This window comes from Elephantulus edwardii, unplaced genomic scaffold (genome assembly GCF_000299155.1).
Source record: "Elephantulus edwardii isolate Elephantulus edwardi_28Jun2011 unplaced genomic scaffold, EleEdw1.0 scaffold00022, whole genome shotgun sequence".
NCBI lineage: Eukaryota > Metazoa > Chordata > Mammalia > Macroscelidea > Macroscelididae > Elephantulus > Elephantulus edwardii.
Genome location: NW_006399772.1, coordinates 26,198,208 through 26,211,345, shown reverse-complemented (window position 1 = coordinate 26,211,345; position 13,138 = coordinate 26,198,208).

Below are 13,138 nucleotides of genomic sequence, written 5' to 3'. Positions count from 1 at the left end.
TATTAAAAGGCCTGCATGCTTTCACCCACGGTCGCCATTTTCTAATGAATGGTTGACCCCTGCATATTAGAGTTTGTTCTCTAAAATAAAGCACTCTTGCCGATTGCATACGTGAGTTGGTGATCTTTTGGGTGGCTGTTTATGGACCTAACAAAGATAGCCATTGCTGCACATATGATGAAATAATTCCTTTTCTCCTTGAAAAAGTTACATACATGGAACCATGACAATAGGTGGAGAATTTAGGACACTCAATCCATAAGATCACCCAATACAATCCTGGCAATCAAGGGATGATTGGTGTCACAACACTTAGATTACAGTTATATTCAGATTATTATATTACACTTATAGTACAATTATATTATACTTATATTCAGATTATCAAAACATTGAAGGAAAAAGTTACACACTCATTCTTTCCATCAACAGCTCAGGTGATGATTGGTCATCTCCGTTTGAACTTTGCTTCTGATTGTCTAAAGCTGTGTTTTGAGAAGCAATGGGCTCCATGCCTGGAGGACAAGGCAGTGAAACAGAGCCCTGGGTGCCACGCTTGCTTTGTTTGGGACAGTGGTGGAAACCAGCAAATGAAAAGATAGCAAGAAATGCTACATTTCCCAGGTCTTCTGAGTGAGCAGAGAATATGGAAACCACCCAGTCAGGTCATTTGGGAAGCCATCCCTTCTCCAGGTAAATAATTCCAACTTCTTTAGCACTTCCTCCAGAAAAACATATTCCAATTCTTTTGTGAACTGTGAGTGATTGTAAACGAGAGCCTTTGGAGGTAAACTTGGCACAGAACAGCACTCAGTCACATGGCAGCAATCCATATCCTGCTTGTCCCAGGCTCTTCTCTCAACCCCTCTCCCCAGCATCTCTATCCAGTTTAAGTCAAAAATCACACCCTTTTGCCCTTATTTAGTGTGTCGAATTTAGCCAGCTGTTTGGAGTAAAACAATGTGACTGAAGTAACTCATACAGCAAATGTCAAATAGTGCCAACCCTCCGAAGGATATTAACATCTTTAAAGACCCTAGAGGTTCATTCAAGTGATTTCACTAATTGAAAGTCTTCCCAACGGTAACATATAGTTAAATAGAGAATGGTGGGCCCTATCTTAGTGGTACTGTGAGGCTTTTCGTGAGCCCTTACTTCCAGACTGAGCTTCATGCAAAATAAGTTCTGCCCTGTGGGCAACAGAAGAATGCCATTTTACTGCCTACAGTCCTCAATACACTCCCTGGAGTCATCGTTAAACAGCATATCTAATGCCACTTGTGAAATTCAATTGCTGAAGACTCTATCTGTCATCTTGTCTGGGCGGGGAAAATGTGGGAAATCTTTAGTTTCTCCATACTAAAAAACCCCAAAACCAGACCCCAAAACCAAAACAACCAAAACAACAAACAACAAAGCCAAAAACACCAGAAAAGAAAACTGAGCTGGTGAGGATGATGGACGCAGAGACACATACGTCATCGTTGAAGATCACCCAACACAGGTGACGTCCCCTCTGGGCTTTGCAGGGACAATGGGATCTCGCTACCCAGTGTGTTTTCAATCTCATAATCAAATTCAGTTGCATTGTTAACGTGCTGTTGACATTCACTTGTATATCTTCTACACAAGACTGGGAAGATATATCCGTTAACTTAAAGCAGCTGTGCAGAAAATTACAACAAGCTGGCTTGGGCTGCTTCTGCATCGCTATTGTCCCTCTGCTTAAACATGATTTGTGTCTGCAAGCACTTATTAGATATGAAATTAGAGGAAGATTTAGGACATACAAATGAATTTTGATGCTGCATTAATAATGAAGTAGGTGATAGTATGGTAGAAAAATAGAAAGCTAAGAGAAATCTTAGCTCAGAAACTATGCCCCACTGGCATGCACAGCACAAGGCAACTAACTGCAAGATGTTTTCCACACATTCTAGAACAAGTGGGCCAACAGCTTTAAAGGCTTTTAGCCTTCTAGCGGCTTCATGTTCCTCTTTTTTTTTTAAATTTCCATTCATTCATTGTTGCACTTTTCTCCCTGTCCACCCCTCCCCCCCCATTTGCTTTTCTTTTTGAAAAGTAAAAGAAAAAAACCTTTCATTGTTATTCAATCCCTTCCCCAAGTCCTCTCCACTATGCAGTTCTTGTTCTGGACTCTTGTCATAATAATATTTAATCATATATCCCTTTTAAACAGTTCTCTCCTTCATCTGTTTCAATGCAGTATACATTATTTATCCCATTTTTCTCAGTCTCCCCCCTACCCCTACATCAATCCTCTTTTATAACATTATGCCATATTTGTCTTTTTGTGACTGAGATATTTCACTCAGCATAATGTCCTCAATTGTCACCGATTTTGTGAAATATTTCATGAGTTCCTTGTTTTTCAATGCAGCATAGTATTCTATCGTATGAATATACCAGAGCTTCTCTATCCATTCATTTGTTGATGGGCACTTTGGTTGTTTCCAATTCTTCGTTATTGTGAACAAAGCTGAAATAAACATAGGTGTGCACGTATCTGTTTGGCTGACACATATGGTTTCTTTAGAGTATATTCCCAGTAGTGGACTTGCTGGGTCAAATGGTATTTTTATTTGAAACTTTTTTTAACATTTATTATTATTATTAATTTTAATGGAAGTTTACAGAGACTGAGGATTTCCATTCACTCATTGTTGCACTTTTCTCCCTGCCCACCCCTTCCTCCCCCCATTCACTCTGAAAAGTAAAAGAAAAATTATTTCATTGTTATACAATCCCTACCCCCAAGTCCACGCCACTATGCAGTCTTCATTCTGGACTCCTGTCATGACAAAAATACCTAATCACATATCCCTTTTAAACAGTTTTCTCCCTCATCTGTTTCAATGCAGTGTACATTATTGAACCCATCTTTCTGAGTCTCCCCCCAACCCTGATGTCAGTCCTATTTTACAACAGTGGCACTATGCAGTATTTGTCCTTTTGTGACTGAGATATCTCACTCAGCATGATGTCCTCCAGGCTCACCCATTTTGAATAATATTGCATAAGTTCCTTGTTTTTCAATGCAGCATAGTATTCCATTGTATGAATATACCACAGCTTCTCTACCCATTCGTCTGTGGATGGGCATCCTTGCCTGGGTCCTCTTCTTAAAGGGAATGCCTTTAACCTCTCTCCATTGAGAACAATGTTGACTCTCAGGTTTGCATAAATATTTTTACTATGTTGAAGAAATTCCCCTCTAATCCTATTTTGTTGAATGTTTTAATCAGGAAAGGCTGATGGATTTTGTTAAAGGCCTTTTCTGCATCAATTGATAGGATCATGTGGTTCTTATTCTTTGCTTTGTTAATGTGATGAATTATATTAGTTGTTTTCCTTATGTTGAACCATTCTTGCATACCTGTTATGAATCCTACTTGGTCATGGTGAATTATATTTCTTTGATGTATAATTGAATTTTATTTGCCAGTATTTTATTCAGGATTTTTGCATCTATGTTCATGAGAGATATTGGCCTATAGTTTTCTATTTTGGTGGTCTACTTTCCTGGCTTTGCTGTCAAGAATATGTTTGCTTCATAGAATGAATCTGGGAGAATTCCATTTATTTTCTGAAATAGTTTCTGTAGAATTGGTGACAGTTCTTCTCTGAATGTTTGATAACATTAACTTTTAAAACCATCTGGTCCAGGGATTTTTTTTTTTTGTTTGTTTGTTTGGAAGTTGTTTTGTTACCTTTTCTAATTTCTTCTTCTGTAACGGATTTGTTCAGATATTCAATTTCAGTTTGTGTCAGCTTAGGGAGGTTGTGCATTTCTAAGTATTTGTTCATTTCCTCTAGTCTATTTGCAACTTTTTGAGAAAGCACCAAACAGCTTTCCATAGTGGTTGCATTTCATGTTCCTTCTGTACCTGGCACAGAAATGGCAAAGCTTTGGGGTAAGCTATTTGGGCCCATGAAAGTAAACTGATTCCTCTACCAGTCCCATTTCTGTCTGACCAATGCCTGAGATGCCACAAAGAACACGTCTTCTCTTGTCTTGACTTACATCCTCAGTACTCTTGTGAGCACTTCAGGCATGAGACCTTGCTACTCATTTGCACCTGGCTGTAACTTCATGCCACCACCTCTCCACTTGTGATAACAGGGCAAGGTGTGTATTCTGTGAGTCTGGAAGCTGTGCCACTGATCTTTCAAATACTAGCAGAGTGACTTTTGGCTGACAATTTTAACAGAGCTTGCCGACTCAGACAGGCTAGGCAGGAAGGTGTGGCTGCCTAAATACAAAAGTCAGCCAATGAAAACCTTGGAAAGCACAACAGAATATCGTTTCTTGATGCTATTGGAAGATGGATCCCATAGATTGAAAAACATTAAAATACAGTCTCCATCTTGATAGATGTGAGCATGTCAGTGACTGGGGGGGGGTGGTTTGTCAGGATTGGGCCATGTTTTGTCCTGATGAAGGTGGCATCCTCATGAGATGGGTCAATCCCATGGCAGCCACGACTGGTGACTTTATACCCTTACTAGAAAACAAGTTTTACGAGCAGGGTGGAGGAAGCCACACACAAGGAGGCCTGCAACTTCTTAGTTCTTTGTGAACTGAAAGCCTCGGGGTGCTATAGCAGATATTAGGGCTCTTAGCGTTCCACCCACTGAGCCTGGTTGGTTCAGTGAAGTATGAAGGCCTTTCATTCCCCCCTCCACCCATGTGCTAGAATGAGAATTTTACCACTAAGCCATTACTGCCCTCTTTACCTGTGAACACTGTACTAGAGAGATGATGAGGCATCCTGGGTCTTGAGAAGTGAAGCTTATGAAGGAAGGAAATAAACAGGAAATTATAGATATTTATCATCAAGTGACATAAGTGCAATGATAGACATGGGCAGAGGAGCATGCAAGGAATGTTACACAGAAATTAACCCAGTGAGGGTGATAGATCTATAATAGAAATTAACCTTAAGGGGGAAGTTTGTGCTTTAGCATAATAAGCTGTCATGACTAAGCCATGACTGAGGTCTCATTACTTAATGGAACTCTAGTGGTGACTGTAGGGAGTTGAGCTGCTTTAGGTGAGGCCTCTGGCTGTTGGGAGCCCCCATTGGCTCCATAGAAGAACAATGGGCTGGTGTGTCCTGTGCTATTTGTCATTCTGTTGTCAAGCCGAGGATGACTGTAGTGACCCTGTAAATAACAGATGTGAGCTTTGAGGCCCATCCGATGGCACCCTCATCCTCTCTGATATATGTGAGCCCAGGCTTCTCCCATCCTATTTGTCATTCTGTTGTTAGGTGCCCTCAAGTCGAGGATGACTCTAGTCACAGATCTGAACTTTGAGCTCCATCCTGCGGCATCCTCATCATATCTGATATTCGTGAGCCCATGAACAGTCTCAGTGTCAATCTGTCTCATTGAGGGTCTTCCTCTCCTTTGCTGACTATTCACTTTTCCAAGCATGATATCTTTTTTCCAGTGACTGGCCTTTCTGAAAACATAGCAGGAGCTAAGAGTGGGGTCTGACTTGAAGGCAATGAGTGAGTTTTCCTACTCAGTGGAGCCCTTACCTCATCTTCCAGGATTCAACTACACTGATCTTATCACCATGGCAGCATTTGATCAAGGGGAAGACGTGAGGAGCTTTCCCATAGCTCCTGGGGAAAGCTTTGAGGATGAGAAGAGGGAAAAGAGACAGTGCACAGGCAGAAATTCCTCCCTAGAGTTGCAACAAAAGAATTGCTTAAGTTCCATCATTACCAGAAGGGGACGGAACGGCCCGTGTCCTCCCCCTCAGGTTCTCTTCACAGCTTTAAAGGGAATGCTCAGGCCACTGCAGCCCAGTCTTTCCTTGGATCTTTTCATTTTGGTGATTTCTGGCAAGTGAGTCACTTCTCACCTCCCAAGAGGAACATCTGGCAGGCACCTTCTCTAGAACATTCCCCACTCTGCCACTGCTTGGCAGAGGCCTCGAACCACATTCTCCACAAGTCTAGACGAGCACTTGGGGAAGGCATCCTGAGATACAGAAACCTGTTCTGCAGACACATTTACACTCTGCCGTACATGGGAAAAAAAAAAAGAGAGAGAAGGAATGTTTTAATAGAACCAACGTAATAGATTTGCGATTATTGCATGGGTACATTTGCATATATCTGACTGTCTTTTTTTATATAGTGTGACTTTTTGTTTCAGATAATCCAACAACAAATAACTCATTGCTGTCAAGTTGGAACCACTTTGCAGCTGGCCTTCCAGTGAGTTTTCAGAGGCAGTAAGTAAATCACACTGAAGGAGCTTGTCCATCTTTCTCTTGTGGAGCAGCTGGTGGATTTGAACTACCCACCTTTGGGATGCAGCACCACTCTCTATCCACTAGGCCCCAGCACCTCTGTTTTCAGAGTCCCTTATTTGGCACATACTCTGCCCAGACACACATTGGGGAAGGCTTAGGTCTGCCTTCACAGCTTTGACTTTCTTGTCTACAGAAGCAGCATAACAACTCATTGGGCAGAGGAGGTATTCATTTTCACTGCCTTTGATAATGGCTCGCTGAAGATGACTGTCCTGGGATGCATCTATGGGAAAAGAAACCTACTTCAGGGCGCAGCACTTCAAAGATTCACGCTGGCTCCAGGGAAGAGACAAACATCCCGAAGCCAATCACCCACTGGAGCCGGTCCATTCTCCTGGGAAACAGGAACCTGAGATGCCTGATAGATGTCTCTATCAGCCTCATCTCGGGACCCATACATAATTCATGGACTATTTCACTTTGCTCATGAGGTAGGCAGCCAAGACAGAGATCAGGGTGTTTACCAATCACATGGCCCTGGAAACCCCATCCTATTGAGATGATCCTTGTGCTTGGCAGGAATGCCTTGTGTAAACATTGTATCCACACCCCTTTAAAAACTTGTCCTCAATTTTGCATAACTAGTGAGAATCCTGAAATGGGTACTCTGTAAAGGCAAGTGTGAACAGAGACCAGGCTTTCCTCAATCAGTGCACACACGTGGAGGAAACTTGAATTGTGCCATTTGATGACTAAACTCATTTTAGACCACAAAGGCATTGCCTACATTTATCAATACCCTATTTGTAATTTCATCATGTATTTAGAAGTAACTGCGAACAATAGCATGTCCAATCAATGATGGGATGTTGTTAGGTCCCTAAGAGTCAGTTCTAACTAATGACAACAGAAAGGCCAGTGGCATCAACCCTGATTCTTTTTTTAAATTTCTTTTTCAACCCTGATTCTTAACAAAGACTCATAAACTCTTTTCATGACACTGTAAAACTAGAGAATCCATATCCCTTGAAACATAAGCTTCACGTTACATGTAATCAAGCTAAGGAGAACGTGAAAATCCAAGTTTTAAAATATTGAATGTACCAGGATTCCATTTAAAAGGAAAAAGTAGGTCCAAGGATTAAATTGTCAGGGTAGATGAATAATTTTGTGAGTGAAAAATGCAGGGGAAATTTGATTACAATTGTAGTTTTCCAAGAGATAGCCTATATTGATGCTTAGAGGACAGTTTCTGTTTTCCTTGATGATATATAAGAAACTATTAATAGATTCACATTCAGATGCTCTTGAGTAAATTCAGGTTATAATTTTGAGACCAATAAAGTTTTAAAATTATTATTTACTTTTTTGATTGAGAGTGAAATCTTCCAAAGTGACTTGAACAGTAAAAAGAGCTTTGATGGGTGGTCCACAGGGAGCATTGGTGGGTAGTCTGTAAGGAGCTCTGGCAGGTGGTCCAGGGAAAGCTCTGGTGGGTGGTTCGTAGGGAGCTCTGCTAATAACTCAAAGGCTTCATGTCTTTCCCGTAGTTTAAACCCACCAGTGACTCCTGGAGCAAAAGATGAACAGTCTCCTCCAGTGTGATTTACAGCCTCAGAAATCTGGTAGACGGTCAGCTAGGAGTTGGTTTCAACTCAGTGGCCATGGAATGATGATTTTGTATCTATGAAAAGTTAAGGAGAATTTTGAATCCTAAATCTTCCTCTAAGATAAAAAGACCTTTGAGAAACAGAATGACCTCTTATGTATCTCAATTAAGTGGGTTTATTACGGAACACATCCTTGTGTAACTTCAATGTTTGTAAATTTAGCTTCAATATTCAAATGCATGGTTTAACTAGAGAAGTAAGTAAATGAAAGGTCAAATAAGGTGTTAAGTTAAAGACTGAACATAAAAATAGCAACACTGGTGATGTAAATTGCAATTTCAATCTAGATTTTTAAAATGGATTGTTTTGTGATAAAAAGGAAGAATAATTTAATAACATCTGCTAATAAATACAACTCATGTCACTAAAAATGGCATCAAATTAATGCAATTCACTAGATAGTCATCAAATAATTCTCTATCTAGTTGACAAAAAATTGAATGCTTTTTATATTTATGAAACTATATTAATTCTGAATTCTGATGTAATAATCAATTTCAATTATTTTGCTCTTGAAAATAGAGGAACTTATTTTGTGGGCTTAATAGGAAATATTTTTCCATGTAATAAAAAAAAAAAGAGACTTATACGATGCCTCACATAAATTTCCCAAGAAAATATCTTGGTTAGAGATATTAAATGTCTATTCACAACCTCATTGAAAATGCAATATTTTCCCCCACAAAGGGTTGGGAAAAAGACATAAAAACTAAATGAAAACAGTTCTTTGCCGAGAACGCCACAGACTTGGGAGAAAATGCCAGTTGGTATAAATCAAATTCAAAACCTGATCTACCTAAATATGGCCACCCTGGAGGAATCCTTTTATAGTGTTTTCTCAAATGTGGGTGTTTTGCCATTTTGTTTTGCTATTAGTTGGGTACAAGTCGTTATCTCCAATTGCACTGCCAACAGAATTACAAGTAAAATATTCCTGATAGACTATCAAGAATGACTATTTTGACTGTGTCTTTGAGTGTGCTAACAGCACAGCAATATGACATTTAATAGAGCCATAAAACAGGTCTTTATATGTCAGTAATCATAAAGAAAACAAATGGAGCTCTGCTCAAGGAGGATTGCATGGTCAACATCAGGAAAAAGAACGAGTTCTACAAACCCCCTACACCAAGTGAATGAATCATCAGAGAAATATGGTCGTTGATAATAGCAGTTACTGCAGCAATAAAAACGTGATAAAAGCCCATATGGAACCTTGGAAGCTGTGCCAGATGCAAACTGCAGTTCTTGGGAGCTGGCACCATCCTGCAGTCTTTAGAAGATATTTAGGGTTTCTGACAACTTCTAGTTCATCCCCTTAAGCTGAAGTGATCTATCAAAATGCCTTAATTTCTAAGAGCAATCAAAACCACTTGAACTTTAAATACACATAAAATGTTCCCCAATAAAGCTAGCATTTGTAGGACAATTGCTCCCTGATTCATTCAAAATGGTAGACTTTTTAGTGGTATTGCTTCATATTTGTATACATATTCCTGAACAATCAACTCGGAAGAATTCACTGAAAGGGATTTTATTTTCTCTTTTAAATACACATGTGCTACCCACTGATTTTGATGACTTACAAAAATTTCTCTTGTTTTTATAAGATGAAAATTCACAGAGAAAGCTTAGCTGCTAATGCATTTGTTCCATTCAAGAAACCATCACAATAAGGTAAGGAACTCTGGCATAGCAGATTATTCTGATAGTGTAGTCCATGGTGGGTTGCAGGGCTGAAGCAAATGCTGTTCTTCTCTGATGGTTCAAATCAACCAGCTGCTCCTTGGAAAAAAAGCTGGGCAATATCTTCTCATGCAGTTGACAGCTTTGGAAACCAGAGAATGAACTGTAAATCAGATTATCTCAGTAGCAATGCGTTTTTGAGGTAGCATAGTGTGAAAGCCAAAGTTGGTAGTTTAAATGTAATCACTGCTCCACGGGCAAAGTATTTACAGTCTCAGAAACTCCATGGAGAATTGCTTCACCAGAATTTTATTTCACAGCAATGAAATTTATTGTTTTTTAACTTTTGTTTTGAAAATAATCCTGAATACCACTCTAATTCTGATAATTTATCCAAAACTTAAACCTTATAACTAAAATGAACCACCATCCCCCAAAGCATTGCTACTTTGAGATAACTCTTACTAAATTAGATCTTTTTAACCTGCTGCTGTATTTCTTCTTGAAATCTGTTGGAAAAATAAAACTTAAACAAGAAATTTTTAAAAAAAGAAAAGGAGCAGTCTTCTCTACAAATATTACCTATTTTTGTATATGTAATGGACGATTTCTATCTTCAAATTAATAATGACTTAAAAATTCCACTGTTTTCTAAGTAGGAATTATTGTTCTGTAGAGAAGGCGTGTGCACAATGAACACAAGAAGAGCAAATAATCCCCAATATTAACTTGAATAGCAGGCAGCGGGGAGCCCTTCTTTGTCATCTGTCCATATAGATGCTGTAGGTTTTAACTGTAGTCAAATAGCTCTGGACTCATGGCAAACCACAGGCCACTGCTGAGTCTTCTTAATGTCTGTGGATAAGACATACCTTCTTTATGGCTGTGGATTAGAACTCTGGGATTTATAGAGTTCTCACTGGCTAGTTTTCAAAAGTAAATTGATAGGCCTTTCTCTCATAATCTGAAAGCTGTTTCATATTACAGCAACATGCGTGCTGCTGCTGCCAGACAGGTGGTGTTGCACATGAAAATTCTGCTACTGAACACTTAGCATATGCCCAGATTTTACCTGTTTACACAGACAGCTGAAAAATAGTGCTTTGTGGATAAAAAAAAAAGTACATTGTACTTTTAACACACACACACACACACACACCCCATACACACAGGTACACAAAATATCAACCAACAGAGAGGCCTGAAAATATTTATAAAGTTATTGTTAAATTTTAATATTACATCTCCTTTAGTTTAATTCCATTTAGATTGGGTACTACCAATTTCTTTTTCAGATGCAATGTTTTATTTTAACTGTGATTTTAATGAAAGTTTACAGAAAAGTTAGATTTTCATTCATTTATTGTTGTACATTTTGCCTCCTCTCCCTCCATTTCCCCTCCCCCAGTTCACAAAAAAAAAACCAAAACATTCATTGTTGCACAATCATCTCCCTCCTCCACACTCACCCCAGTCCTCTTTGCAATGTACCTCTTATTCTTGGCTTTTGTCGTACATATACTGCCTAATTATATGTTCCTTTTAAGCAACTCATTCTTGATCTATTCCAATGCAGTATTCATTATTTATCCCCTCTTTTCTTGGTTTCTCCCCAACCTCCATGTCAGTCTTGTTTTATAACAGTGATATTATGCAGTATTTATACTTTTGTGACTAAAATATTTCACTCAGCATAATGTTCTGTAGGGCCACCCACGTTGTATAGTATTTTATGAGTTCCTTGTTTTTCAGTGCTGCATAGTATTCCATTGTGTGGACATTCCATAGTTTCACTATTCATTTGTGGACGGAATACTGCCAACTCTTACCCATCATGTTAAACTTCCTTTAGCACCCAAAATCATGTAAAAGTACATACTTCTATTTTTTCCACTCAAATTATGCACTAACCCCCCATTACATATATGTCCCTATTTTATAAGTTAAAAAAGTACTTTCTTCACAAAAGGAATAGTTAAAATGCTCTCCATCTTAAATCACAAACACAGACTCACAAATAGACACACACACACACACACACACACACACACACACACACACCCTATTCCTACAAGGGGAAAAGTACCTTCTTCAGGTTGTTGTTGGTGTTAGGTGCTGTCAACTTGAGTATGAGTTTTAGAACACCCTGAACAACAGAACTGAACCCCGCCCTACCCTGTGCTATCCTCACAATTTCTGATGCAGTCGAGCCCACTGTGTCAATCCATCGTGTTGGGGATCTTTCTCTCTTTCACTGACCCTCCACATTTCCAAGCATGATGTCTTTCTCCAAAGAATAGCCTTCCCAAGCAACATGCCCAAAGTATGTGAGCCAAGCTTTATCATCTTTGCCTCCAAGGAGCACTCTGATTGTACCTTCTCCAAGACAGATCTGTTTGTTCTCTTGGAAGTCCATGGGATATTCAGTACTGTTCTCCAACATCACAACTCAAAGGCATCGAGTCTTCTTCTGTTATCTTTATTCATTTTCCAGCTCTCAGATGCATAGCAAATAAGTAAAACAACCATGGCTTGAATCAGGTGTACCTTACTCTTCAAGCATCATTGTTCCTCAATAATTTGGAGATGTCTCTGACTACAGACTTTCCTACTGCAGTATGTCTGATCTCCTGACTGCTGGTACCAAGTATATTGATTGTGGATCTGAGTCTTCAGATAGGAATTATTTTAAATGTTCTCCCCTTCTTAACACACACACACACACACACACACACACACACACACACACACACATGTCATTGTATCTACCATATTCAACAGCTTTGGTCATTGTACAAAAGGGAGTTAACCTGATCATAAACTTGGAGAGTACTACAAATGAATGAAACAATAAAGAAAATCCTATTTAAACACCCTAATACTTGAATCTAGGAATCTCTGGTGGCCTAGTGGTAAGAATCTGCCCTGCAATCCTGAAGGCACACAGTTTGAATCCACCAGCTGCTCTGTGGGAGAAGGATGGGCCATCTCCTCCCCTGTGATTATTGCCTCTGAAAACCCACTGGAGGGTAAGCTCTGAGTCAGTTCTGACTCTATGATACACAACAGCATCATCAACATGCTAGGATCGACCCGCAAGCGATCTTGTTTGTATGGTTATGTTCTTCCAAGTGAAAGATGCTTTCTGGACACAGACACTAATAAGACATTTATTAATAATAATGCAATTATTTCTAAAATAACCTACTTTATTGAGGTAAATACCAGACTAACCTCAGTCAGGAGATTTTACAGTTAAATTGATGTAGGAAATGACAGAACATTTATCCAAGGCAATACTGCTACAGAATACAGAATATGTTAAAATACCATAGAGAAGCTGCATAAGTTGGCAAAATCTCATCATTTTACATCATTTTCTGAAACTCTAAAATGATGTTTATGTACAGCTGCAGATACTAGGAAAATCTTGCATCTTTAGCTAGTTCTGTACCATTGTTTTTCTCTCTTCGAAAAGCTGTCATCTGTA